Genomic DNA, 26,063 nt, shown 5'->3' on the forward strand with positions numbered 1-26,063 from the left:
CTTATATGATTTTCATTGTTTTATTTTAGGTAATTAGCTTATTGCGGGTAGGTAGATTTTTTTTTTATTGGGGAGGGTGTCTAGAGGCTTGGGGACCCCTAGCCACTTGGGGGAGGGATTTACTTTTACAATTATCCCCCACCTACTGCTCATGGGTGGGGGCTGAGGGAGAGACAGGTTCCCCGCCCTTTTGTCATTTAAGGGCCCCCACCCACGGCTCATGGTTGCGGCTGGGTGGACCTCAAGGTCCCCTGTTTAATAGCCCCCATTCATGGAGCATGGGTGTGGGCTCGAGGGGACACTATGTCCCACCTGCTAATTATTTTGAATTGGTGGCCCACCATGGGGCACTTTATTAGAATTGGGGGTCTTTTTTTTCTTTTCAGCATGCACAGGCTGCTCACTGTTTAGTAGATATGACCCTACTAAAATAAGTAGAGGCCTAATACTAAGTAATCTTTACTTAGTATTAGTATAGTAGGCTGAAAGACCAATTTTGATCTTTCAGCCTTTTAGTAGATAGCTCCCTAATACAGTGGGAATCAGGGAGCTATCTACTGAGCAGTTACAACATGCAGCCATGGCACTAATCAGATCAGAATTTCATTATTTCAAATGAAATTTCAAACCAAACCAAAAGTACAGAATTTCATTCTAACACTAATAGACAAACTGGACACATTCTGTTAGGATGAAATTTGGTAGTTTAGCCGGCGCCCAGGATAAATGACAGGACGTTCGAACGGGAAATGAAGCAGTGTGAGAATACGGAGAAGAGATGAGTATTAGGCTAAATTTCTTTGACCACAGGAAATAGAGCGGACTTCAGCTCCTCCTTGGGTCACAGATGGACAAGCGCAGGAAAAATACTTAAGACAAAGTAGTCCCTACTTTGTCTTATGTTTTAAAGAAACGTAGATCAGAAAAGAACAGATTCTGAGAGAGGAAGAGAAAGGGAAAGATAAGTTTGGCATGACAGTGCCCCTTTAAGCTTGGTACAGGATGGGTGACTTTATTGGTCTTTGATACTTTGTTGCTGTTTTTTACTTACTCTAATATAGATGTTAAAGTTTGCAAAAATTTTTAGCAATTATTCTGTATCTGTAGATGTATTCATCGCTCCCTTATAACTTTGTATATACATTCTTACCCTCATCTTTATAGTCCTATATATTAAATCCCATTTTTATGGCATACAATGGAGGATTTGTGGGCCCTTGATTGAATAAAGCCCTGGTATACTTTCCCTTACTCTATTATTTGTTGGATCCTTTTAATGAGGAATCTAGACAATACTAGTATACACTTCAATAGATGTATTTACTCTAGAGGGATTAGATATTCTCTTTTAGGAAGCACTTTTATTATTTAGAATATATAGCGGTTGATTTATCTATTGTCTATTAGTTTGATCTTCCCATGCAGGTAGCATCTTCTACTATCTAGGTAGTTTGCATTCTTTTTTTATTTATATTTGTATATTAAGGGTTAAGTCCTTGACCTCACCTGGGAGGTCCACTGGTAATTTGGTCTACTATAGAGTTAGACTAAATTTGTATTTTTTCTTTTTTGGTTTCTCTAAGGAACACATCTAACCTTGGTTTGTTCCTTTAATGACTTTTATATACCATTTTTTTTATTTAAAAGAGAGGGATTTGAATCTAAAACAGTAAAGGAACACATCTAATCTTAGCAACAATATATTAATTTTTAAAGTTAGTTAGTTTAAAGTGTTTAAAAAGCAAACAGAAGACACAAGTGAAAGATAAGAAGACACATCACATGGGAATTAGTATGTAAAACTACAGAGTACAGGTCTTGGTGTACATATATATAGAGAATGAGCTCTGTAATTGTTCCATTGTCCATAATAAGGATGACCAGGAGCTCAAATATCGACTGCGATATATACTAGAGATATTACGGTACTCAATAAAAAGTTGCCCTTAGTAATTTTAACAGCAGTGATTACATTAGTATAAGGAATTTAAAGTATCCAAATAATAGCTGCTGCTCTCGTATCCAGAGGGCTTGAAGGCATGGCTTGAAGCTGCACATCCACGTTTTTTACTCAGTGAAATAAAAAGCTTTGGGGTGGGAGAGGAAGAGGGAGGCAGGACTGCAGGCACTATAGCAACTTTACCCCCTTAAGGACACATGACGGAAATATTCCGTCATGATTCCCTTTTATTTCTGAAGTTGTGTCCTTAGGGGGTTAATAAGATGAAGTTGTTAAAGTGCCTACAGTTTTCCTTTAATTAATCAGTGTTTTGTTGCAATGTTTAACTTGTGAAAAGATTCCTATTAGTGCTATAATTAAGTAAATGAGAATCCTGACATTTTGCTTAGAGGAGTATTATACCCAATGACATCCCTGGAAACCACTCCTTAGGCATTTTAAGGTATATCTGTGACATGTTCAAATATGTCAGGGGAGTGGAGAAGGTAAAGGGAGTCAGGATCAGATAGTCAACATTTTAAATGTACCTGCGATGTGTTTTCTTTTAACTTTTTAATTTCTTTCATTTTCAAAGAGAAACTAAATATAAACAGCAATAACGAAAAAAAAAATCTTGCCCTTACTTGCCAGAGATTGCATCTCAAGAGCAGAACCCATGGAAATGAAAGGAACACTGTAGACACTTTGACAACTTCACCTTTTTAAAGTTCCTATAGTGCCTGCAGTCCTGACCTCCCTCTTCCAGCCCCCCAAAACTCTTTAGTTCACTAATTAAAAGGCTTGGAAGTGTAACTTTAAGTCACGCTTTCAAGCCCTCTCGGTATAAGAGCCAAGAATCTTACTTCCCGGCTCTCATATCATAACATACCGTGACGTCACGCGTGCATGCTGTTACGGTCTGCAGTAGAGAATTCTTGTATTTAATGATTCATTATATCAGAATTTTAAGAGCATCACAGAGAGCTCCACGCATGCTCCTATGTTTTCAATTCTCTATATTACTGAAGCAGGATGTTGTGGCAGCACCAAGGGAGACTCAGCGCTACAGAAAACATCATTCATTTTATTTTAATCTGTATTTTTTGTTTTTAATGACTGAGGGGGCCATAAACTAAACAATCACATCAAGACTATGGCGTTAGTAATACAGATATGTATGCTTAACACTACAGTGCTCCTTTAATGAATGTCTCATTTGACATTTAATTATCAATTCATTAATCATAACTTTGTATACTTAAACTAATTGACCTTGTAAAATAAATAGAAGTTTCCACTATTTCCATTAGACTTTACATTTGGGCCAATCAGGTGATTGTCCAAATTCCCAAGTTCCAAACCACCATATATACTAATCACAAAATAAATGACTCGCACAATGGGCGAGCATGTTTGTTTTATTTGTGATTTAGATTTGGAGTACTGCCCGTGGCACCAAAAAATGAGGTAATTGATGGGAAAAAAATGATGATTGATGGCTAGGGGACAGCCACTAAATGTTGATTTTATTCACAAATCAAGTGAGAAGTGACCAATAGAGAAAACAATGAGAAGTATAAAACATTATCTTTCTATATCTTGTTTAATAAATATAAATAAATATAGATTTGTTTTACTGCTCCTCTTATTTTTCCTTCTATTGGTTATGTTTGTCACTTGATCTGTGACCAAATGGAGGTAAAACGTGCCTATCAATGTAATGTAAAATATATACATAATATTTATATTATGTATATATTTTGTAGTACACTGATTGGCCCTTTTGGTTCATTTGATTCATTTTCTCGCACAGTAAATTGTGATGAGTTGAACCACCACATGCTTGAAATTCTGTTATCCCAATTATTACTTTTTTTTCAGACAAAGAGATTTGGCCCAAAAATTTTTTCCACCATGTACACGTCTCATTTCTGTTATTTGCTGCAACTATTTTTACACTTAAACTATTTTTAAGAACATGTGATATTCTCAAATCAGTACATGGGATATTTACTAAACAGTGACTTTTGGTAAATTAAACCTTAATTTGCACAGTAAAGGTCAAAGTCTGTTTTTTAAGAAAATATCATAGGGTATATGTAGGCTATATTTATGTAGGCTATATTTTTCAACTTGGCTAAAACTAACACATTCTTTTTTTAATCCACTTCATGTCACTTACTGTTATTTCTACAAATCAAATTCAATCAAAATCCAGGGAAATTTGTTTCCTTTGTTTTGACTGATATTTAATATAAGGGCTAATTACTGTTATCAGACAGTGTCAAATAATATTAGCTAGTTACTAGCAACATGCAGGTTATTTAGCTGTGCTTTACCTCTAGCCTTTTTAAATATGTTAACTTCCTTTCTCTAGCAGTTCCTCACTTTAGTTGTGTCCCCATCATTGATTTTATATGTATATTGGCAGGATTTTTATGATGTAACACATTGACTATGACACAGGTGTGATGTCACCAGCTGAGCTGTATGTATGGACTACAGAAATCAAAACCATAAATGAATCTTGGGAAATGTATTGAAGATGACTCAGTTTATTTACAGGGTTATTCACAAAAGTAATAATTCAAAGTGAATTTTAAATTTAAAGTAGTAATAGACAAATTGGAAACATTTGCACCTGCACCGCAATCCCACATTAATAAACTCAATACATTGTATAACTCGTTCTGCCGATTTGTGCTACAATGTAATTACAGGACTCACCATTGTGACATGCTAAAAGAACTAAACTATCTGTCGCTGGAATCCAGATGCACCCTTCATCTTTCCAGCCTTGTGTTTAAGAGCTTTTCTGGGAAGCTCTTATCCTACCTGAGCAGGATGCTCCCCTCGGCTGTTTCCACCTCCTTTAACCTCCGATCCAGTACCAACACTTTACTTAGTCTACCTCAATACAAAAAGAAAGCAGCCCGATCCTCCTTCTCCTACAGAGCGCCGCAATTGTGGAACGACCTCCCGCACAATTTAAAATCTTCCCTAAGCCTAAAGTCCTTTAAGAGATCCCTCTCCGCTCCCTGGGGCATCAGCTGTACCAGGAGCCGCGGCAAGACACTTCCCCCCCCCCCGACCGGCGGGGGTTATCCCGGTCTCCATCAAGCAGTCTGACTCACCTGACTCTCCCCACTGGACAGCACACTGCACACAAAGACAAGCCATGACAAGCAAGATGGCGGCGGCTGACCGCAAGAGGGAGGCTGAACAGCAACACGAAACGCTAGAAAAGCGCCTGGACGACCTGTTCAGGAGATTCTGGAAAAAGCTCGAGAGCAAGGCAGAACACCTTAAGCAGGTACAATGGGGAAGCACACCCCCTGGGGACAGACATCGCCAAGGGGAGCACCCTAGGTTAAAACGAGCACCCAGTGACAAACGTGTGGCGGGGCCCCTCACCACTATCAGGCGTGCCCTTCCGAAGGACCCACAAATCCCCTTGAAGGCGGAAAAACTGGGCCAGCCACGCAGACCCCAGCACTCCCTGAGGGCGCGACAAACTCCCAACAGATATACACAGCCCAAGCGGCGCACCAACGCCCAGAGCGGGGTAAAAGCCAGGCGACCACAAAGGAGACAGCGTCAAGACCACCTGCGACTTCACCGAACCAGCTTACATACTCCAGGGACGGTACCGCAAACGAGCTCCATACACGGGCGAACACCCATAACAATCTCCCACAGGCTGCACCACCGGGACATGTGGAACCAGCTCCCTGCTACACCACCGACAGATCGTCTGAAACTGGCCTCACGCATGGGCATAGGCTAATCAGGTTTACCTGGACTACCTACGCAGCTCCAATATACCACACAAGGACTTGAGCGCTCATAATTAACCTACTGGCTGCTGTAATGTATCCCACAGCCTACCACTCGTTATTTCTTCTTTAGTGCATTGCCTCTCACCTGTTATATATAACCAAACACAAAGGCCTAGCAAAGTATACACCTATGTTACCACACTGATAGTAACTTTAGCCAGGCAGTTACTCATTATACTATTACGTTAAGTTCACCAAAGTGCATATGCAATGTATAAGCCTCACAAAACTTAATCTAGCCTTTTAATCTTGTTTCAGTGCTAACGACTGCTAAGCAAGGCCTTTGCCGTATATTGTTACCGTTCTATGCCTGCATTACTGTTTAACTCCTATGACTTCTCTTTAGATGAGCATGACTAGCCAGGTTGTTATTACTATATTTAGCATAATCATAAACGCTTAAGGGCACTAACCATTATTGTATACATGACTAGTCTAGCATGTTAGCGTGTTTGCTACATACTTATACCTACCAAGATTGCTTGGCCCACTTACTTCGTATTATAGCATATATATTAATCGGTACAAAGCGATGATACCTCAGAACCTTTTACTCCTATATTATAAAAAATGTGCTGTTTTTAGTCAAGCGTATCCCTATCACTATATAGATACTGAAGCGACATCACTCGATATCATTATTAACTTTAAGCTAATGTAACTACTCGACACTGTGACTGACCAAGATGTTTTCGTTAACCAACATAAAAAAAAAAAAATTAGGCATTGTTCCCCAGGAAATGTAACTAACGATGTATAAACCCTAACTTGTATGCCACTTTTGCATTTCCCTCTCTCCATTCTGTACCCCATTGCACATGCCTTAATAAAACAAAGATTGACAAAAAAAAAAAAAAAAGAGATCCCTCTCTACATAACTCAAAACAGAATGCACCTGTCATGGTTGATTATATATTTCCTACCTGTTCTATGTAAAATTTTGTATATATTGTATATTAATATTGTTTTTGTATTTTATTGTACCCTAATGTATTAATGCAATGTTTTGTGGACCCAGGACATACTTGAAAACGAGAGAAATCTCAATGTATAAAATATTTTATAAAATAAATATATATAAAAATATATAAATAAATACATTCTCGAAGTGAGCTCTGCTTCTAATTTATTTGTTCTTAAATTTAAAATTCACTTTGAATTCACTTTAAATTCTCACTAGTGAATAATCCTGATTGTGTTCTGATTGATATGATTCATATTAAATCATATCTATTCTGAATAGTCCGTGTGATAACCAAATATATCTCACAAGATAAGCAGAATCTGCTTGAAAAGGCAAATTTGTGTCTTAAGTTTGGCTTGTTTTATCAGTCCGTAAACCCTCCCAGTTTGTAGGCATGATTCAAATACAGAACAAACATTGTCATTGTTTGAAGTACAAAGTGAAACATTGTAAATAATGATATAAGGACAAGTACATTTTTCAGGTGATCCCTGTGTTTACATGCTTTTTACATATCTGATCTTTTAGCATAATGAAAATATTATTGCTTAATGAGCTATAATGTTGTCTGCTTAAGGAGATGGAATTAGACTAGGCTGTGAGATCCTCACATTGATCATTGCATAGTGCAACAAATGCTACCTAGAATGTTTTCTGGTTCACATGCTGCTCCAAGCATCTGTGGCTGCTAAGTATTTACATAAATGGAAACTGAGCAACTGTAACCTATAATCTCCTCATTACAGATCATTAGCGAACCATTTCTTAATGTTGAATTATTTTGTTCATTTTCCAGACAACAATAAAGTTGTTAACAGGCTTCCATATTATAGATATTAAAACTACAATCGCTGCTCACTGGCCTAAGTACATCTCCCGGCATAGGACCACGATCAGCATATTCGTAATCGGGGATTGCACCGTCCAGACTTGTATATCTTGTGCTGATTCTAAGCTCAAAAAAATTGTAAGTGCATTTTATCTTAAGCAAAGAGAGGTTTTGTCACTATATCCAGACTTGTTGGACTAGAGACAGAGGTCAGTATGGTGGTATCAGCTCGACCTGAGGGTTTGGACCCTAGAAATGTAATTTAGTAAACAGAGAGGGAGAGTAACCCCAACAAGGGGGAGACTCAATGCTGATAAATATACATAAACAGAACAGAAAAATACTTAACAGCTAAATAGCTTCCTTAAGGACAATTCATATGTATTGGAGGTCTAATGCCCCACAGCTCAAATGCTGCCACATGTATCCAAAGGCTAATAACTTTATTACACTCGTATACAATAAAGTACAATGTGGACTACAGCTGGGTAGCAACAAAAAGTATATTATACTTCCCTATTATTGTGATTCATTTTATATCTCCTAACTCTAGTATATCATGCTACTCTCTTGTCTTATACAGCCATTGAAGGATATAGCCATATTTTTCATGGTTTAGTGAATCTCTCCCAACTCTCTCTATATATTTGTATTTGTATTTGGTCTCAGTAGCAATTACTAGGTTAATGACCAACCACATACATTTTACTGCTAGTGTTTAGACCATTTGACAGGGATATGGTGTAGAGTGGCTTTATATATACTTTTTGTTGCTACCCAGCTGTAGTCCACATTGTACCTTATTGTATATGAGTGCAATAAAGTTATTAATCTTTGGATACATGTGGCAGCATTTGAGCTGTGGGGCATTACACCTCCAATACATATGAATTGTCCTTAACAAAGCATTTTATCTTACCTAATTATCATTTACATCCCAAATACTACAGTAGATTTTGTATTTTTGTCCTCTTATTTTCCATACTGCTCCATTGTTATCCTAAATTAAGGACATTTCTGAAGCAGCTGCTCCCCTGCATTCTTTTTTTATGAAAAGTAAGTATTTCATAGCGATTATGTTGCAGGTAGAAGGTCCATGCCTAGCTCCCTGGTATCTATAAGGAAGAGAACTGGGATGTGAGCTTCTGATGGAGCAGATGGAGCTCTTCTTCCTCAATATAAGGCATCCAGCTGTACAGGAGATGTATTTCCATTTTGAAGTGCAGAGAGTTCTCATACAGATTAACAGTAATCAATCAACAGTCAGTTTGTAAGGATTGCTCCATTCATTCCTATTGGTCTTTATGGCATACCCCTTTGAGCATGGAGCCTTGTCGCAGGTGCAGTTATACGGTCAATCTAAATATCCATATTAATTTTAGCAAGATTGTCTCATATATATGGGTGCTTTATAAGTATTATTAAAATAAAAGGATTTGATTCTTTATTCCAGACTCAGCGTGCACATATTGCCCTAAAGCAGGGTTTCCCAACCCAGTTCTAAAGTACCCCCTACAGGTCCAGGATTTAGGGATTACCCCATTGTGTCTAAAGTGTTTTTTTTTTTTCTTTCTAAAAACACCTTAGACACAACTGGGTAATTCCTAAATCCCGGGCTGTTAGGGGGTACTTGAGGACTGGGTTGGGAACCACTCCACTAAAGGCATTATTTGGTGACACAGGAATTTTCTCTTGATCAGCAAATATTGGTGCATGGAAAGTTGAACAGTTGGACTTCCTGGTTTATGTAGGGATTTCTCCACCTTAAAAACTCAGTTTTAGTTCCAGATTCAGTTTTTAGTTCCAAACCTTTTATAACTCTTTCACAATGTATTGTTGCTGCATGCTATATAGTGCTTGACATTATCTATAAACTGCCATTTAATCCTAAAAAAAGGCTCTCCTGGAAGAAAGTTTAGTCCTGTAAGAGCATCTGGGAATGGTATGATTTCTACTCAACAAAGATAGACATTGTGTTCACATGGTTACATTGGGATGATATGTCTGTCTAAATTATGTTCCATTATTTGAAGTGATTTGATTAATTCATTGACCTCCCCAGCCCTGCTAAGAATAGAAATACAGAAATATGAATCTAACACAGGGGTACAGTGTAAGCTCTGTATCATGCTGCTTCTATCAACTCCACAGTGATACAATCTTTGGCATCAGCAAATGTATGCGATGACATGTTCTGTGTTTATTTGTCCTTTGCTATTAAGCTTCAAGGACAATGAAGATTACTTTGGTATTACCTACTCCCAGATTTAAAGAAGTTGATATGTTAGCAACCGTGATGTCATTCAGGCTGTTTTGATAAGATCGCTGACAAATAATTACTGGAATGGAAAGTGCTTCAATGGAATAGCAGAATAATATGTGTCATATATAAAGCGCCCACTCACATGAGCTTCGAGAACATAGTTCTACTAGAACAATGCTTGTGAAATCTATGTGTATGTGACAGATTTATCACGTTGAAAGTAATTTGTCATATTCAAATAACAAAATATTAAGAATGATCAAGTTTCATTGTAGCATGACATACTTTCAGTAAGACATATTTTTATATAATATGATAATAAAATATGTTTTAAAAATAATTTAACAAGACTGTGTTTTTATTAGATAGCTAATGTCGAACTTGGGTAAGAAGAAATTCCTAGATCTGGCAAATGATCCTGTATGTGATAATGCTTAAACCCAATAGAGTACCAGACAAAATCACCAATCTCAAAAAATTAATGCTCTGATTTTTGCAGTTGTCATGTACTGGTTTAAAAGGCAATTGCTGCCTCAAGAATACTTTTCCAAGCTCATTATTTATGAATAGGACATTGGTTCTGTGACATAACCCAGTATAGTCAGCTTTTAGTTTGCATGAATCCATTTTCTCTATCAGCCATGCAAAATTAACACAGAGAAATGCGTGCATCCTTTTTGCTTAGTGGAAGCTGTTTTGCTATGTTGTATCAGCTCAGAATGTATTCACACACATTAATCTTTTAACATTGTGATCAGGGCCGGCCTTAGGCCTTAAGGCGCCCTGTGCGAAAGATCTTAACAGCGCCCCCCATCATACCCCTTTATCCATGTACAGTGTATGTCAATAGGTGTGTAGTGTTTGTATATAGAATTTATTAAATTAATCATTATTTAAAAACAAAAAGGATTCCCCCTTCCCTGTTGTTACCTTGCATGGAGGTGGGCATGCTGAACTCTGGTGATCCAGTATGCTGGGAATCTGGTCGGCGCCTCCACCGGGTGCAAGACCATAAGTAACTGTCTTGTGAGCTCAGGCACTTACAGTGTCAGAGCTTTCCTGTAGTAATCTGTGGCAACGTTCTGATTGGCCGGAGCTTGGAGGACAGCTACATATTTCATTTTGTATGAATGAGCTCTGCTGTAATAAATCTCATAATAATATGATGTAGTGTGTGGTGTCTGTGTGTGATGGGAGTGATGGCTGTGTGTGATATGTATGCTATGTGTTGACTGTGTGTAATATTTGTAATTGTTGTATTGGATGTGTGTGATATGTGTGCTGATATGAAGAGCAGAGGTCGTGTACTGGTAGGTGGGGAGCAGGAGGCATAGTAGAGGAGTGTGGGGGAGCAGCGGTAGTGTAGTGGTAGGTGGGGGAGAGAAGGCACAGTGGTGGTAGCTGGGGAAGCAAGGGTCACAGTGGGTAAGTGGGGGAGAAGGAGCACAGTGTGTAGCTGGGGAGCAGGGGCACAGTAGGTAACTGGGGCACAGTGGGTAGGTGGGGGAGCAGAGGGCACAGTGGGTAGCAGGGGCACAGTTAGGCTAGGTGGGGGAGCAGGGGGCACAATTAGGCTAGGTGGGGGGGCAGGGGCACAGTTAGGCTAGGTGGGGGAGAAGGGGACACAGATGGGCTAGGTGGGGGAGAAGGGGGCACAGATGGACTAGGTGGGGAGAAGAGGGCACAGATGTGCTAGGTGGGGCGCAGGGGGCACAGTTGGGCTAGGTGGGGGGCAGGGGGCACAGTTCGGCTAGGTGGGGGCAGGGGGCACAGTTGGGCTAGGTGGGAGGGCAGGGGGCACAGTTTGGCTAGGTGGAGGGACAGGGGGCACAGTTGGGCTAGGTGGGGGGGGGGCAGAGGGCACAAATGGGCTAGGTTGGGGGCAGAGGGCACAGTTGGGCTAGGTGGGGGGCAGGGGGCACAGTTGGGCTAGGTGGGGGGCAGGGGGCACAGATGGGCTAGGTGGGAGGGCAGAGGGCACAGTTCGGCTAAGTGGGGAGAAGGGAGCACAGATGGGCGAAGTGGGGAGAAGGGGGCACAGATGGGCTAGGTGGGGAGAAGAGGGCACAGAATGGCTAGGTGTAGGGACAGGGGGCACAGGTGGGCTAGGTGTGGGGCACAGATGGGCTAGGTGGGGTGGCAGAGGGCACTGATGGGCTAGGTGTGGGGCACAGATGGGCTAGGTGGGGGGCAGAGGGCACAGTTGGGCTAGGTGGGGGAGAAGGGGGCACAGATGGGCTAGGTGGGGGGCAGAGGGCACAGATGGGCTAGGTGGGGGGCAGAGGGCACAGATGGGCTAAGTGGGGAGAAGGGGTCACAGATTAACTAGGTGGGGGAGTAGGGGGCACAGATGGGCTAGGTGGTGGGCAGGGGGCACAAATAGGCTAGGTGGGGGGCAGGGGGCACAGTTGGGCTAGGTGGGAGGTAGGGGGCACAGATGGGCTAGTTGGGGGGGCAGGGGGCACAGTTGGGCTAGGTGGGGGGCAGGGGGCACAGTTGGGCTAGGTGGGGGGCAGGGGGCACAGATGGGCTAGGTGGGAGGGCAGAGGGCACAGTTCAGCTAAGTGGGGAGAAGGGGGCACAGGTGGGCTAAGTGGGGAGAAGGGGGCACATATGGGCTAAGTGGGGAGAAGGGGGCACAGATGGGCTAGGTGGGGAGAAGAGGGCACAGAATGGCTAGGTGTAGGGACAGGGGGCACAGGTGGGCTAGGTGTGGGGCACAGATGGGCTAGGTGGGGTGGCAGAGGGCACTGATGGGCTAGGTGTGGGGCACAGATGGGCTAGGTGGGGGCAGAGGGCACAGTTGGGCTAGGTGGGGGAGAAGGGGGCACAGATGGGCTAGGTGGGGGGGCAGAGGGCACATATGGGCTAGGTGGGGGGCAGAGGGCACAGATGGGCTAAGTGGGGAGAAGGGGTCACAGATTGGCTAGGTGGGGGAGTAGGGGGCACAGATGGGCTAGGTGGTGGGCAGGGGGCACAAATAGGCTAGGTGGGGGGCAGGGGGCACAGTTGGGCTAGGTGGGAGGTAGGGGGCACAGATGGGCTAGTTGGGGGGGCAGGGGGCACAGTTGGGCTAGGTGGGGGGCAGGGGGCACAAATAGGCTAGGTGGGGGGCAGAGGGCACAGTTGGGCTAGGTGGGAGGTAGGGGGCACAGATGGGCTAGTTGGGGGGCAGGGGGCACAGTTGGGCTAGGTGGGGAAAAGGGGGCACAGATGGACTAGGTGGGGAGAAGAGGGCACAGATGTGCTAGGTGGGGGGCAGGGGGCACAGTTGGGCTAGGTGGGGGGCAGGGGGCACAGTTCGGCTAGGTGGGGGCAGGGGGCACAGTTGGGCTAGGTGGGGGGGGGGCAGGGGCATAGTTTGGCTAGGTGGAGGGACAGGGGGCACAGTTGGGCTAGGTGGGGGGGGGCATAGGGCACAAATGGGCTAGGTTGGGGGCAGAGGGCACAGTTTGGCTAGGTGGGGGGCAGGGGGCACAGTTGGGCTAGGTGGGGGGCAGGGTGCACAGATGGGCTAGGTGGGAGGGCAGAGGGCACAGTTCGGCTAAGTGGGGAGAAGGGGGCACAGATGGGCTAAGTGGGGAGAAGGGGGCACATATGGGCTAAGTGGGGAGAAGGGGGCACAGATGGGCTTGGTGGGGAGAAGAGGGCACAGATTGGCTAGGTGTAGGGACAGGGGGCACAGGTGGGCTAGGTGTGGGGCACAGATGGGCTAGGTGGGGTGGCAGAGGGCACTGATGGGCTAGGTGTGGGGCACAGATGGGCTAGGTGGGGGGCAGAGGGCACAGTTGGGCTAGGTGGGGGAGAAGGGGGCACAGATGGGCTAGGTGGGGGGGCAGAGGGGACATATGGGCTAGGTGGGGGGCAGAGGGCACAGATGGGCTAAGTGGGGAGAAGGGGGCACAGATTGGCTAGGTGGGGGAGTAGGGGGCACAGATGGGCTAGGTGGTGGGCAGGGGGCACAAATAGGCTAGGTGGGGGGCAGGGGGCACAGTTGGGCTAGGTGGGAGGTAGGGGGCACAGATGGGCTAGTTGGGGGGGCAGGGGGCACAGTTGGGCTAGGTGGGGGGCAGGGGGCACAGATGGGCTAGGTGGGGAGAAGAGGGCACAGATGGGCTAGGTGGGGGGGCAGAGGGCACAGTTGGGCTAGGTGGGGGGGCAGGGGGCACAGATGGGCTAAGTGGGGAGAAGGGGGCACAGATTGGCTAGGTGGGGGCAGGGGGCACATATGGGCTAGGTGGGGGGGCAGGGGGCACAGTTGGGCTAGTTGGAGGGCAGGGGGCACAGTTGGGCTAGTTGGGGGGGTAGGGGGCACAGGTGGGCTAGTTGGAGGAGCAGGGGCACAGATGGGCTAGTTGGGGGGCAGGGGGCACAATTGGGCTAGGTGGGGGGCAGGGGGCACAGATGGGCTATGTGGGGGGTAGGGGGCACAGTTGGGCTAGGTGGGGGGCAGGGGGCACAGATGGGCTAGGTGGGGGCAGGGGGCACAGTTGGGCTAGGTGGGGGGGCTCAAATCCCATTGACTCCTTCTTACCTACAGGTGCTGAGCTCTGGGTTACAACTTTAACAATCTACCTGATTGGGCCTGCCTCCCCTTTATTTCATATGCCGACGGGGGTCGGTGTGTGACAGTGAGGAAAGACTTAATTAAGAAAATAAAAATAACAAAAAAAATACATTTTGTTATACATGCATATAACTTTGTTATCTTAGAACCCCTCACCCGAACTCTTCTCTAGACAGGACGCCATAGGGATTAGCTCTAATCCATTAAATAACCTGCACAGTCCCCATTCAGATACTACCACACTTACTAACGTTTATCACTCATTAGGCAAGTTATGCATATTAATGCTGCCAGGGAGCATCATTTGCAGGCCACAGATCTATATCGGGCAGATCCAACTATACAGATCCTGCTACCCTCTAAGACTCAGTGCAGAGACCAACTGGTATAGTGGTGTGCTACCAATCTCCCCGGCTCCCTAGTTATACGCCACTTTGGTGACCCCTCTCATACCCTCTATGGATCCAAGAAGACCAAACCCCTACTATACCACCACAAGTACCTCATCGGATTGTGTGCAGGACACAATCACAGCCAGAACCCCCCCTCGCCTTATCAGCCAGCCACTTATATGGTTTGGACAACCCGTCTATATAACATTCCCTTCCCACTGACCCCACCGGTCGAAATGACCGATAATGCAGGGCATCAAGGTCTTCTGATTGGCATGGCCCCACCATTCCAGGAAACGCACCGACGGTTACCATCCTCGCCAACCACTTACAAAATGTATTCTATCTTTGCAGAATGTTTTATGGTTTATGATTTATATGTATATACTTGTTTTTTCTTATGTTGTTTTTGTTTGCTAACAGCTACATGTATGGTCCATAATACATTCCAGGCACTAATCACCCTTCCACAATGGATACCCTTCACATAGTATCCCTGAACGTAAGGGGTCTCAACACTCCCGAAACACTTTCCTTATCCTTAACTGAATTCCACAAACTAAAAGCAGATATAGTATTTGTCTAAAAGACATACTTTCATACTGATGCGGCTCCCACGTTTCGGAACAGAACATTTCTGACTGGTTATTTTAGCAACTTCCCAGGAACCAAATCTCGCGGGGTGGCTATCCTCATAGCGGCCCACGTACCCTTTACTTACATATCACACTTCTCAGATGATCAGGGCAGACTCATTTTAGTCAAGGGTCAGTTGGGTCAAAACATAGTCACCCTGGCCAACATATAACTCCCGAATAGGAAAAAAGATGGAGCACTATGGAAAAGCATGAGAGCCATAGACTCATTCCGTGAGGGTATTCTTGTTATGGATGGTAACCTCAATATTTCACTAGACTCCTCACGTGACACTGCCCAGGGCCGGTGCAAGGATATGTCCTGCCCACCATGTGACATCACAATGCCCCGCCCATATGCTCTGCCATATGGGCCAACGCCAGTCTTCACAAAGTGTCTTGTATCTGAAAAGACAGTGTGTTTACATTAAAAAGCCTACAGACACAGGCTATAGACACCAGAACCACTACATTATGCTGTAGTGCTTCTGGTGACTATAGTATCCATTTAATGTGAGGTAAATTAGAGATTAGTGCCACTAATAATATATTGGATTGCCTACTTACCACCAGATGAGGACAAGAGGCTGATGATGGGCTCAGTCTGGCTCCACAGGTCTGGTGTAGAAGAGGCTCTCTAGAGACTGTTTTTAACAGTGCTCACAACAATTAACGAACAGGAAGCAGCTCCATTTTTAGGGCCCCTTACACAGCTCAAGGTCTGGGCCCCCAGGGGGCATACGCCTACAATGCCCACCCATAAATCCACCTACATGGCCCATCCATGAGTTGGGGATTTTTTATGTGTGCAATTTGTGTAAGGGATGTAGTGTGTTTATATGGGATGTAGTGTGTGTTTGTGTGTAAGGAATGCATTGTATGTTTCTGTGTGTGTGTGTGTGTGTGTGTGTGTGTAAGGGGTGCAAGGTTTGTTTCTGTGTATGTAATTGAATGCAGTGTGTGTCTGTAAGGGGTGCATTAATTATGTAAGAGAACGTAAGGGATGTATTGTGTGTGAGTAGGAATGCATTGTATGTTTCTGTGTGTGTGTGTGTCACTTAGTGCTCTCCCTTGGCCCCATGTCCCTCTGCAGTCCCCCCTTGGTGGTCTTCTCACTCCCCTCTCCCCCCCTTAGTGGTCCTCCCTCTCCCAAACCCCTTAGTGGTCCTCCCTCTCTCAAACCCCTTAGTAGACCTTTCCCTACTCCCACCACCCCCTTAGTGGTAATCTCCCCCCCCCCTTAGTGGTCCTTACCCTCCTTCCCTCTCCTTAGTAGTCCTCCCTCCTTACCCCCCTTTGGTGGTCCTTCCCCCCCTTAGTGGTCCTCCCTCTCCCAAACACCTAGTGGACCTCCCCTCCTCCTCCCTCAGTGGTCCTTACCTTCCCACCCCCGTTCCCCCTGTGTTCCTTCACCCCCCTCCCCCAGTGGTCCTGACTCACCCCTCTCCTAGTGGTCCTTCCTCCCTCCTCCCCTCCCGTAGTAGTCCTTACCCTCCCTCCCCTCCCCTAGTGGTCCTTCCTCCCCCTCCTCTAGTGGTCCTTACTCTCCCCTCCCCTAGTGGTCCTTACCCCCCCCAGTGGTTCTTACCCCCCTGGTCCTTACCCACCCCCAGGGGTCCTTATCCACCCCCTCCCTCCCCTAGTGGTCCTTATCCCCCCCTCCCTCCTCTAGTGGTCCTTACCGCCCCCTCATGGTCCTTACCCCCCCCAGTGGTCCTTATCCACCCCTCCCTCCCCTAGTGGTCCTTATCCCCCCTCTCCCTCCCTCCCCTAGTGGTCCTTATCCTCCCTCCCCTCCCCTAGTGGTCCTTACCCCCTCTCATGATCCTTACCCCCCCCAGTGGTCCTTACTCCCCCTGGTCCTTATCCCCCCTCTCCCTCCCTCCCCTAGTGGTCCTTATCCTCCCTCCCCTCCCCTAGTGGTCCTTACCCCCCCTGGTCCTAACCCACCCCCAGTGGTCCTTATCCCCCCCTCTCCCTCCCTCCCCTAGTGGTCCTTATCCTCCCTCCCCTCCCCTAGTGGTCCTTTCCCCCCTCATGGTCCTTACCCCCCCAGTGGTCCTTACCCCCCTGGTCCTTACCCACCCCCAGTGGTCCTTACCTCCCTCCCTCCCCTAGTGGTCCTTTCCCCCCCCTCATGGTCCTTATCCCCCCCTGGTCCTTACCCCCCCGGTCCTTACCCACCCCCAGTGGACCTTATCCCCCCTCTCCCTCCCTCCCCTAGTGGTCCTTCCCCCCTCATGGTCCTTACCCCCCCAGTGGTCCTTACCCCCCTGGTCCTTAGCCCCCCGGTCCTTACCCACCCCCAGTGGTCCTTACCTCCCTCCCCTCCCCTAGTGGTCCTTTCCCCCCCTCATGGTCCTTATCCCCCACCCCCGGTCCTTACCCACCCCCAGTGGTCCTTACCTCCCTCCCCTCCCCTAGTGGTCTGTTATTCCCCCCCCCTCCCCTAGTGGTCCGTTATTCCCCCCCCACCCCTAGTGGTCCGTTATTCCCCCCCACCCCCCCTCCCCTAGTGGTCCGTTATTCCCCCCCACCCCCCCTCCCCTAGTGGTCCGTTATTCCCCCCCCCGCACCCCTCCTCCCATAACGGTCCTTACCCTCCCCTCCTGCCCATGTAGCGTGGCCGGGCGGCGCGGAACCAGGGACAGGAACCTCTGTTTCCTGTACCCGGCCGCCGGCGGACTGACAGGAAGTGCTCACTCAGTGAGCGCTTCCCTTCAGTCCGCCGGCGGCCGGGTACAGGAAACAGAGGTTCCTGTCCCTGGTTCCGAGCCGCCCGGCCACGCTACATGGAGAGACCGGCAGGAGGGAGCGCTCTGCGCTTCCCTCCTGCCGGTCACTGAAACCCGGCCGCCCTCCATGCAGCAGTGCTGCGCCGCCTGGGGCTTGTTAAAGCGCTCAGGCGGCGCAGCATGAGGAGGCGCACTGGGGACAGGGATCCGGCGCCCCCTGATAAGTTGCGCCCTAGGCGGCTGCCTAGGTCGCCTTACAGGTGGCGCCAGCCCTGACACTGCCTCGCAGACAACCTTGTATCCAGTATCAGCCATGAAACGAATCAATTCAATAGTTGATTCAGCTCAGCTCTTTGACAGCGAGCGATTATTCTTTTTACTCACACGTCACAGGATCGTACTCCAGACTTGACATGTTGTTTTTACCCCACAGATTCCTTCACTTAATTAAAAATTGCCACTACGGTCCCATCACATGGTCAGACCACGCGCCCCTGTCTCTGACCATCACCATCCCATCCCTCCCACTCAAAACATTCCAATGGAAACTCAACAACTTATTACTTAACGACAACAACATTGTCTCCCAAGTAAACAACACACTGATACACTACTTCCAAGATAACACTACCTTCCATTTCACCTACCATCACCTGGGAAGCGCACAAGGCAGTGGCAAGAGGACACCTTATTGCTCTCACCTCTAAAAATAAAAAACACTGTAACACCCGAATCACTGATCTACTCCACGATATCAGGATCCTGGAGGAATAACATAAACAAATTAATCTCTAGATGTATACAAAAACATTGTTTCCCAGAGATCCGCACTGCAGCAACTACTTAACACAAATCAAAAATAAGCTTTTACTGGCAAAACATACTTACTATTCACACGGGGCAAAAGTGGCAAACTCTTAACTAAAATGTTGCAGAACACTAGGCAAACTACATTCATCTCTAAAATGAAAACAAAATCAGGAGCCATCGTCCATAATCTCCCTGACATACTTGAGGCATTTCATGAATTCTTCTCCTCACTCTACAAACCCCACCAGATACACATGAGATTGAGCGATACTTAACAGATCGCGAGCAGATAATTCCCCAAAATGTCCTACGAGTTCTAGACTCACCCCTCTCCCCTGAGGAATTTGTCATGGTGGTTAAACAGTTGCCACTAGGTAAAAGCCCGGGACCGGACGGGTTCACAACCAAATATTATAAGACTTTTGTAAAACAATTATCTGCACCATTCACCAATACATTCAACTCTCTACTTGGTCCTCACACCACTGCACTAGAAGAACATATCACCCTAATTCCCAAACCCGGCAAAGACCCCACAAACTGTGGGAGCTAGAGCCTTATTTCCCTGATTGATGTCGACCGAAAAATATTTACTAAGATCCTGGCTAAAAGATTACGCCCTCTACTGCAGGGACTATTCCACCCTGATCAGGCGGGCTTTATTTTCAAAACGATAAACCTCATCCATCGATCCCAAATCTCCAGAACGCCATGCCTCCTACTCTCCATAGATGCCAAAAAGGCATTGGACAGGGTGGATTGGTCCCTGCTCTCCCACACCCTTAAAGCCATGGGTTTTGGCCAGAACTGGCTACACTGGATGTCAGCGTTATATTCCAATCCAACGGCCAGGTTGCAGGTCAATGGTCAGCTATCCGACCGAGTACCCATCAACAACAGTACGAGACAGGGGTGTCCCCTGTCACCCCCTTTTTTTTTTTTTAACTTATATTAGAGCCCTTCCTCCAGGGAATACACAATAACTCTAATATACATGGATTAAAATTAAACGCTCAGGAATTCAAAGAAGCAGCATTCACTGATGATTTACTTTTCACCATAACTGACCCTGTGATCTCCATGCCATACCTTTTAGAGGAGATCCCACTTTATAGCAAGCGCTCAAATTCTTTGGTGAACTTATGCAAAAGTGAGATACTGCCCCTTCATATCAGCCCCCACACAAAATCGACCCCAGCTGCCTAGGGATCTCAAACTTTATGACCTCATTTTCCCTCCCCTATTGCAAACAATCAAAACTGACCTAGCCAACTGGAACAAACCTATATTTGGCTGGTTATGCCGTACCCATATTCTAAAAATGAACACCCTACCAAAGGTTTTATATCTCTTTCAGACACTTCCCATTACCCTACCCAACGCTTTCTTTGCAACCATTAAAAATTTGCTTAGCTCATTCATATAGGCACTAAAGCATCCTAGATTACCACTCAAAACATTAATGTGCCCGAAATTACATGGCGGGCTCGGCCTACCTGACCTTGAAGCCTACTAAAAGGTGACCATACTAGCTAGAATATACCAAAGGACATCTCCACAGCCCCAGACACATTGAACATTACTTGAACTTCAGGGATTCCAGATCCCTCTACACACTGTCCCATGGCATGAAAAAAGTAGGACCTTCCTCAAACATCCCACCATTGTCCCCACCCATAAAACTTGGCAGCTAATACGCAAACTCACTCCCACCGCCCCTCCCCACTTTACCCAGTCACACACAGCCCGCTGTTCCATCCAGGAACTTCGGTAACTCCCTTCCAAGACTTCTTCAACACCCCATACCTCACGCTTGGTAAGATGGTCACTTCGACAGGTATTTGCCAACTGCAGGACCTTCTCCCTCAAGCACAGCTCTCACTGATGCTCTGATTCCCACACTCACAGATGACACACTTCCTAAAATCCCAACCTGAATTACTACAAGGCTTCAGAGATTTGACGCCTTTTGAAAACCTTTGCTCACATCGCCTGCTCAAAACCAAACATTTATCTACACTATACAAACTTCATCACATTACCCTAAATTTATGAAAGCTTTGGAAGAGGAATTCCTCATCTTATTCTCCAACACAGATTTCAAACGTCTCTTCTCCAACATTTTCAATTCCTCCATTAGCAACTCTACCCAAGAGAGCAGTTACAAAAGAGTACGCCAACAACATCTGTTCCCTTAAACATTAGCGCAATGCTGGAGATGTCAGCAGGGCAGGGGCACACCAGGTCACATTTGGGGGTCATGCAAGGTGATACAATCATGTTGGAAAAGGGATAATATCCATTATACAGGTCATTAATGGACAGCACATACAGTGCACCCCGAAAACAACCTTATTCCTTTTATACTCCGCACCACTACCGACAAACATGCGCATACTCATAAATCACCTATCAGCTGCCAAAATACTGATTCCCCTACACTGGAAAAACACATCGGCGCCTCCAATCAGAAACTGGATTCAGAAAGTCGATTCCATTTGAATCCTCGAGGAGCTGAATTTCTCATTGACACACTCATAACTGTGATACCTGGCCATCTGGGAACCCTAGATAAAATTTATGATACAGGATGAGACTGCCTAGAGTTCTTATGAGCACAGCATCACAGGCAACCACTTGCCCACCCCCCCCCCCCCATCCTCCCCTGGCACTACATCGGAGCTAAGACACAGAAGCCTAACGACTACGGCCCAACAGGGTTTGACCTCTTACAGCAGACAAGGAACAATGACAGAACCTCCTTTTGGGACTTCCCAATTTAAGCAATGAAAATGTACAAGTTTGCACTGATCTATTCCACACTCGACCTAACATGTAAATAGCTGTTGTGTTCGACAAGTTCTTTTTCAACCCCTATCCCTCCCCCCACATCCCTCCAACACATATACATTACATGCACCCTTTATGTTGGTACATATGGGAAGCAATATACGCTGAATAAGCCTTGGACCACTGTATAGAAGCTTTGCCGCCGCAAATTAGCATTATAGGTCATGGTGGTACCTCCCATACTGTAAAGTAATGAAGGGATAACATTTTATATCTCTCCTCCCTTTTAATTATTGAGGCATGTCCTGGAACCAGGGCCAGGCACACAGCACATAGAAGGTGCCTTGGTGGCAGGTGTGCAGTCACTATAGCTCTCCTTAACCCCTTAAGGACCAAACTTCTGGAATAAAATGGAATCATGACGTGTCAGACATGTCATGTGTCCTTAAGGGGTTAAGGAGGGACAGCTTTACTGTCATGATCAAGCATACTTGATCATGCGTTTGTATTGACTTCTGTGAATTATTTCTGATGTTGAGATGTCACATTCCTGTTAACTATTATCACTGCATATCTCTGTATATTTCCTTACAAGCCTTGCCCTTTTACTTGTAATATCTATTTTACAAAAATAAAAACTTGAAAGTAAAAAAAAAAAAAAAATAGTATGTACCTGGATGTGGTAATTCTCTATATTTGTGATTTATGGATTTGGATAATAACTAAATCGTGTCACAATTATAGCCAAGGATTTCAGGACCCTAATTGGAGCTCCAGTTTGGATTGACCCTCCCCAGCAATTGTAATTGTGAAGGATCTGCACAACAATTTACCATCCATTTATGTCTCCTATAAAGTAATGCTTTATATATAGAGTGGAGACTGTAATTATCTTGGATGATTCATAGATGGACCCCTAGAACTGTACTGATCTTTGATGATTCATGGACCAGACTGTGGTACAACTCGCTTGCTGAAGAAATAGTTTAATACAGATTTTCATTCTTCAATAAAAAACAAAAAAACAAAACACCTTTGACAGGGCCAGTGTATAGATGCCTTGTCTGGACACCAACCAAAATGATTTGTTACTAACTTAACTAATCAAATTCCCCAGTGTGCATTATAGAAAGCAGATGTAAAGTGCTGTCAGGAAATGTTAATAACTTTAAGGCTTGTTCATAAATCAGCCTGTGTTATGATTATCTGTAGGCAGCATGGTTACGTATAAATACTGTAAAACATGGCACATAAATAATAAAAGGGATTTGACTATATGAAAATGAATATTGAAACAAATAATTTACCCAACCAAAGTTTGGTTTTGTTATTATATGTAATGTGAACACACCATTACTCTTTGTAAATTGCTGTAAGTGCCTTAAAGGATTTAGGATTTCCCCATTAGCAATGTAACAGATTACAGCTGTAGTAACATTTAGGAAATGGGTGTAAACTCAACAGCCTCACGGGTGCACAGTTCATTAGTTATACTCTGTCAGGAGAAACAGCATTCAGCCATATGTCCCTGATCACTTCAATATCTTATGATTGGAGATAGAAAAACATAAATAAAAAAATGTGAAAGTGTGTTCCAGCGAAAAATAAATGTATTTTTTTTTGTTTCATACATATAATTACTAGTGATGTCGCGAACATGAAATTTTCCGTTCGCAAACGACGAACGCGAACTTCGCAAATGTTCGCGAACCCGGCGAACCGCCATAGACTTCAATAGGCAGGCGAATTTTAAAACCCACAGGGACTCTTTCTGGCCACAATAGTGATGGAAAAGTTGTTTCAAGGGGATTAACACCTGGACTGTGGCATGCCGGAGGGGGTCCATGGCAAAACTCCCATGGAAAATTACATAGTTGATGCAGAGTCTGGTTTTAATCCATAAAGGGCATAAATCACCTAACATGGGGGCGGAGCCTAACACCCTGCCTGAGCGGAGACTAAGCTCCTGCTACAAACCACGACTTTAGGGGGAAAACCCCCTAAAAATACTGCACAACGGAGGACCACAGCGATGCAGGGGCCACCAAGGTGTACTCACAGACACCAAAACTAGCCTTCTACCCGCCTGGGAACTCAAAATCGCCTGGTGAGGCCTGTTGCAGATCGAGCTGGGGAGAGATGGCCGCTTTCCTCGCTCGCTAACTAGCACAGACGTCCTTCGACTCTCCTTCTCCCCCCCCCCTGGGACCGGTGGGGGATATCCCGGTCCCCGCTGGAAGTTCGGGGTAACCTACCTTTGCCTGGACCAGACCCCAAGTGTTCCATCAGCGGCATCGCTACACGAGGCGCACACAAGATGGCGGCAACACATTCTCCACCTAAGCTGACCCAGTCTCCTAGCCACACAAGCTGCTACAATGACACGGCTGATATTGAGATGCGGCTGGACAGATTGTTCAGTGAATTTTGGGAGAAGCTCCAAAGCCGCATGCAGGCAGCACGGACAGAGCAGCCAGAGCCCCTGGAAACGGTATGAGGGGACACGGGCAGCAGGGGGCGAGGGGGTCACCCTCGGGCAAAGTATCAGTCACCCCATTGCTCCTTACACGTCCTGGCCCACCCAGACTGAAGGCCAAGAGGGTCCTGACCCAGCAGCATCGCCCACACAGGCGGCATCCAAGAGCTGCAAGCGGCAGCTCACCATCAGGCCGTCCGCCGCTCCCACGGGAGGAGAAAACTCATGCCAGAGAAGCAAAAGAGTTTGTGGCCACGGGATGCAGGCCTGCTTATCGGCCTGGGGCTGGAGGGTTACCCACACCCGCACCCAAGCGGCGCAGAGCCCCCGCAACCCACCAGAGGGATACAGACGCCTACCAACAGAGGGAATTGGATGAGAGAGACAATCAATCACGAACACTCTCATGCCCTGAGCCCTCTCTCCACCGTGTTCCTGTGCATGACACCCTATCAAGATGCCACATATTGCCATGTCTGATGAACTGGGGTTCCAGTATTATACTCCTTTTTTCTTGCCTTAGGTCCCTGACAACAGTGTCTCATAACACAAGCAAGAACATGGAAGGTAACGGGCAGCAAGACACTCGAGAAAAACCCAGATCACAGTGACTATCTTCAGCCTATAATCAGAAAAGCGTGTTTATTTCATTCTAGTTAACGTTGTACTATCTCACTTGCATACCAGCCATGTAACTTAACCTTCCTAAAGGCGTAACTGATTTTAGCCTAATACAGTATACCATACATGTTCTGTTCACACAGATACGCCTAGTTGATATATCATACTGTTCCTCACTAGTTGCCCGCTATCAAAGCTAATGTATATACCGTTTATAATATATGTACCCAGCGTGACTTTACTAACAAAAAAAAGTGCCGATATTGCATGCCACAAAATGTTTATACTGTGTACATTTCTTCGCTTGCATCTGCTATTGTGGCAGCACAAGCGTGTTTGATCAACTATGCACTGCAAAAATAATAAATATAAAAAATATATATATAAATCACCTAACATTCCTAAATTGTTTGGAATAACGTGCTTTAAAACATCAGGTATGATGTTGTATCGATCAGGTAGTGTAAGGGTTACGCCCGCTTCACAGTGACAGACCAAACTCCCTGTTTAACGCACCGCAAACAACCGCAAACAGTCCATTTGCACAACCGCAAACTCCCCATTTGCACAAGGTTGGATACCAAGCTAGCCATGTCCCGTTCCTTGTCCTCACTGATGTCATTGAAGGTCTCTTCCTCCCCCCAGCCACGTACAACACCAAGGGTCCCCGAAAGGTGACAACAAGCCCCTTGTATTTTTTTTTTTTTTAAATGTACACTACTGTTGCACCAGATATGAGTTGCACTGGTGTGACACTGTGCCCTGGCAGGCCCTGAAACGAACACGTGTGAAGGAAACTGACTGCTATTATATTACAGTCAAAAAAGTTTTTGTTGAGGGGCGTGGCTTGGAGGTCCGAGAAGATGGCAGCCTAATCCGTGAGCTCCCCGCAGGCTCTGCACAATACCTCATCGACAGCACAGCCTAAAGCCTAAAATGGGGAAAACTCACCGCACATCAAGTGCCCAGCGGCCAGTGGACACTCCGAAAGGCAACCCAACCCCATCCGTGAAGCACTTTCTGGTGCCACAGGCGGACCTGGATCAACAGGCCTCGAGTGACTCCACGGCCTCCGGCCTCTCCCGCCCGCGATCACCGCAGGGAGAGCTGACACATGAGGTCTCCCCCACATTCACACCAGAGCTGATCTCGCTGCTACAGCAATTACCCACAAAGGCAGACCTGAAAACGGCGAACACCGAA

This window comes from Pelobates fuscus, chromosome 6, assembly GCF_036172605.1.
Source record: "Pelobates fuscus isolate aPelFus1 chromosome 6, aPelFus1.pri, whole genome shotgun sequence".
Lineage (NCBI taxonomy): Eukaryota > Metazoa > Chordata > Amphibia > Anura > Pelobatidae > Pelobates > Pelobates fuscus.